We start from the raw sequence: 5,041 nt of genomic DNA on the forward strand, positions 1-5,041 counted from the left end.
AAAAAAAAAAAAAAAAAAAAAAAAAAAAAAAAAAAAAAAAAAAAGACTAGTTTTTTGTTTTGATCATGGTAATATAAGAGCAAGTGAGAAACTGACACGTTCTTTAGGTTCAAACTAAAACATTTTTAGAGCATTAAAAAGCTCAAGAGGCAATAATGAAGCCTCTGACCTTGGGAAGTCTTTTAACATTGTGACCAGAACAAAAGAGGCTGGTCTTCATTTTTTAGGAAAAAGTTAAGATATTAGGGATGAAGAGCAGGAGTAGAAGAATGAGAAAATAACTGGATGGTAAAATTCCTTGAATTCTGGGCTCTCCTCACCTCCATCCTTTAATTTTACCCCAGATCTTTACGTCTTTAGAAAGCCATAAATTGGTTGACTGGAAAAAAAAGAAAGCCAGGGCCCAAGAGTCCCAATCCACTACTCACCAGTTACACAAAGTAGTAGCAGCTCTATATCTACTATAAAAAGCTACAGAAGGGCCTCCAAAAGCATATCCCAAAATAGCTTCAAAATCACTCTCAGTGCACAGTGGCAGAGACAGATATGGCATTTACTTTCTCATCTTCAGTTCACCCTCAAAATCAGATATTCTTTGTCAAGAATGTACATATTAAGCACATCATGTGACCTGATCAAGCCTAGATTTAATCGGAACACATTCTAAAATAAGCTTTTGCATGTAGAAAACATTTTGAAATAGTTCTTATAATATATGCTGCTCTCAAGTTCTAATGGACTGACACAAAAACATGCCTAATTATTTCACTAAACTGTGTTGGTTTCCCTAACAAACTCACAGCATAAATTGTGGTAGGGAAAAAAGGAATAAAATCCAAACTAAATGAAACAAGTCTCAAATGGCAGCATCTGAAAAGTCTCAACCACAGAAACTGATGTCAATTTTTTTCCTAAAAGGCAAAACCGGCTAGGAAATAAAATCTTTCCGGCTACTATTCAACACATGACTAACTAAAATACCTTCTGGTTTTACAATATTCTTTGGTGGAAAGACAGAGTACAGTATGATTTCTTTAAGTGAAGAAGTAAAGGGCTAAACTTCCTGCTGTTTCACTTATCTTTTTTTTTTTTTTGAGACAAGTCTCGCTCTGTTGCCCAGGCCGCAGTGCAGTGGCACGATCTTAGCTCACTGCAACCTCAGCCTCAGTTCAAGCGAGCAGGTCTGGCTAATTTTTGCATTTTTAGCAGAGACGGGGTTGCCCGTTAGCAGAGACCATGTTGCCCAGGCAGGTCTCGAACTCCTGACTTAAAGTGATCTGCCCGCCTCGGCCTCCCAAAGTGCTGGGATTACAAGCATGAGCCACCACACCCAGCCTTATCTATCTTTTGGCATAAGAAATTTACATTGCAGGTGGGACGCCATGGTTCATGCCTATAATCCCTGCACTTTGGGTGGCTGAGGCAGGCAGGGGAATGACTTGAGGCTAGGAGTTCCAGACCAGCCTGGGCAAGCATTAGTGAGACCCCATCTCTACAAAGATAAAAAAAAAGAGTTGACAAATGAGATCACATAGGAAGGCCATAGTTGTTTGCAGCAAAACAGAAAAACCCTTAAATGCATTTTGTGATTCTATTATGTTTAAAAGCAGTCCAAAGAGTGAATCCCAAATAGAAGTGAGTTTAGGGCCATGCATAACAGAAAGTACTGTAGACTATGTTCAGGAAATTAGTTACTAAAATAAGACAAGGAAGTTGGTAAAGGAGTAGGGTATGGCTTTAAACGGCAACAAAATTAAGTCTAAAGGAAGGTATCTCATCTTATAGAATGCATACAATAGGTAATGCTAGAATTTTTTTTTTTTTTTTTGAGATGGAATCTTGCTCTGTTGCCCAGGCTGGAGTGCAATGGCGCATCTCAGCTCACTGTAAGCTCCGCCTCCCGGGTTCACGCCATTCTCCTGCCTCAGCCTCCCAAGTAGCTGGGACTACAGGCGCCTGCCACCATGCCCGGCTAATTTTCTTGTATTTTAGTAGAGACGGGGTTTCACCATGTTAGCCAGGATGGTCTCGATCTCCTGACCTCGTGATCTGCCCGCCTCGGCCTCCCAAAGTACTGGGATTACAGGCGTGAGCCACCACGCCCGGCCTACAAGTATTTTTAAAAGGAATCAAATATCTAATTATCAATAGATCTACTGGGACCTGAAGAGCAAAACCTAGACTCAAAACTACAGTAAATTATACTGTAGTTAGTAAATTATAACAATTGACATTCTGTCAACCAATCTCTATTAACCAGGACTCTTATTTTTAAGTTGAAAAATAATTTGTGCTCAGTACGAAGCAGTATCAGGTCTTAGATTTCTTCTCTAAGGCAATGATTACATTATATGCAGTAAAATTTTTGGATAATAAACAGTATTCTTAGAAAGAGTACTAATTTGTGTATGAGAAAAGTTGGTACAGTTAGTAACTATCTATATCCCAGTGCATCCTGTCTACAATGATTAGGTTTTTTAGAATATTATCTGAAACACAAACTGCAATGTATGACCAGTAGTATCAACTGTATATCTTTTAGCTCATCTCAAACAAGAGCTGTCTGATAACTCAGTAACTGCCAATTTCATTACTGAAAAATAAGTGTTAAAAAACTGGGTGATGCCTCAATGTTACCTACTCTGTAAACTCCAACCTGTCACTACATCTTTAAGTGACTCTAAAATATTAACAAATAGGGTTCTGGGCAAAGTTTGTGTTATAGAAAAAAATATATAATAAAGAAAAAACAAATTATGAAAAATGTATAAAATAAAACAAACAGGGCTCCTTTTTTGGGATCACTAATAAAGCAAGTCAATTCTTCATTACTTACACAACTGTAAATTACTTATGAAAATCTGCAAGTTCACCCTCTATGTGCGAGTGGACATTTTTATTTATCACTTTTTTTCGTAGAGATGGGTTTCTCTATGTTGCCCAGGCTAGTCTCGAAGTCCTGGCCTCAAGCAATCTTCCCGCCTTGGCCTCCCAAAGCAATGGGATGACAGGCATGAGCCACTGCACTTGGACCCATAAGTGAGCATTTAAAAAATGTTACCACCAGCCTGGGCAACACAGCAAGACCTCATCTCTCCAAACCAAAAAAACTAAAAATATTAGCTGGGCATGCTGGCATACACCTGTAGTCCTAGCATACTTGGGAGGTTGAGGTGGGAGGATAGCCTGAGCCCAGGAGTTCGAGGTTACAGTTAGCTGTGATCACACCACTGCACCCCAGCGTGGGTGATAGTGAGACCTCGTCTCTTAAAAAAAAAAAAAAAAAGTTAATTATCATCAATGGACATTTTCAAGTGCATACCCTTTGGTTCATTTCATCTGTAAGTCCTGTGAATTTTACATGACTTTGTATAACATATAACATTATTAGGAACGTATAACATCTCATTATAGTAAAACTGACTGCCTATTTTCTAGCTGGGATTAGAAACAGAACCAAAGTTTTGCGTAAGCTCTCCACTACACTACTTCTTTACAAATCATAAGGCCACCTAGAGATACACTAAGATAAAAATGGTTGATGAGGACTTTTTTCTACAGCACTGCTGTCCAACAGAAATATAATGCAAGCCACATAAGTATTTTAAAATTTTCTAGTAGCCACATAAAAAAGTAAAAACTGGTAAAATTAATTTTAATATATCTAAAAATGTATTCAAAATATTATTTCAACATGATATCAGTATGAAATTAATGATGTATTTTATCTTTTTTCATTGCCTTCAATGCCCACTGTGCAATTTACACTTGTACCACATGTTAATTTAGCCATATTTCAACCACTTAACAGCCACATGCAGTGATTAGTAGCTCCCATAGTAGTCTGGACAGTGAAACACAAGACAATCACGTTATAATGTTACTGCCTGGTCATTAAGAATTTAACTTATTTCACATAACGGGTAAAATTTTGTACAGAAACTGTAAAGCATCATTGTTTTCCCCTCAAAAAATTCTATATAAAAAGTATTGTCAGAACATTTGACATCACTAATAACAGGAATACATGTAACAAGAGTTACTGTTTGCTACAGTCACAAGATTGTGTTTGAAAAAAACAATTTGTGTCAAAAAAATTAAATGAACAAAAATTAATTCAAACAAGCTAACTGCATGATGAAGTAAAGAGTTCACTAAGGAACTATTTTAATTATGGCAGTACACACTACCCCCTAGTGGATATAAGACATCATCTACTTATTTCACTACCTTTCCTTTGCAAATGAAAAAACTGATGCTCTTAAAAGTTACTGTACCTAAGTTTGCTAAGTTTTTTAAACTTACATTATATGATCACTCCTTGCTTTGGTTTTACCAAAGCAAGGTTAGCACCCACCTAAACATGTCCTTGGAAAAGACCTATAGATTCCAACAGTAAATAAAATGAAAATAGCTTAAGAAAACTTAATAAAAGCAAACCAAGCAAAGCTAAGACAATTTTGTATTCCCTTTCTGCTTTCACCTCTTGTGCCTATCTTGCTCCTAACCACTTAGACTCCCCTAGATAAGCTAACTGGGTCCATGAGAACTTCCTAAAAATGCCTATCCTAAAGTCAAATGGAGAATAATGGTTCTCAAGACATGCGCCTCCCTTGTTCTTTCTTTTCTCCTCTACTCCCACATACTTAAATCTCACAATTTCTTAGGTGACAGATTCAGAGAAGGAAAAATGGAAGAAGCTATTTCTAAGACTCTGGGTACCAAAGACTAAATCTCAGAGTACTTTAGACCCGAGTATTCCTTTTTTGGGAAAAGCTTTATTTATGAGTTGCTAGGTAACAAATAGGTAAGTACTCTCTATTCTACTTGAAGTAATAATGAATACAGGGGGCCAGATGCCTTGGGCTAGAAATCTCTACATCCTAATTTTTTTCCTCAACCCAAGACCAGATCAATATTTCTGTGAAGTTCAGTGAAAAGGAATGGAGACTTGGGAGCTGGAGGGACTTCTGGAAGGCAAAGTATATATAATCTGAGATACATCAGAATGTATCTCAGGTCTGAATTAGTCTGAAAGTTT

This window comes from Rhinopithecus bieti, unplaced genomic scaffold, assembly GCF_001698545.2.
Source record: "Rhinopithecus bieti isolate Rb0 unplaced genomic scaffold, ASM169854v2 scaffold_2453, whole genome shotgun sequence".
NCBI lineage: Eukaryota > Metazoa > Chordata > Mammalia > Primates > Cercopithecidae > Rhinopithecus > Rhinopithecus bieti.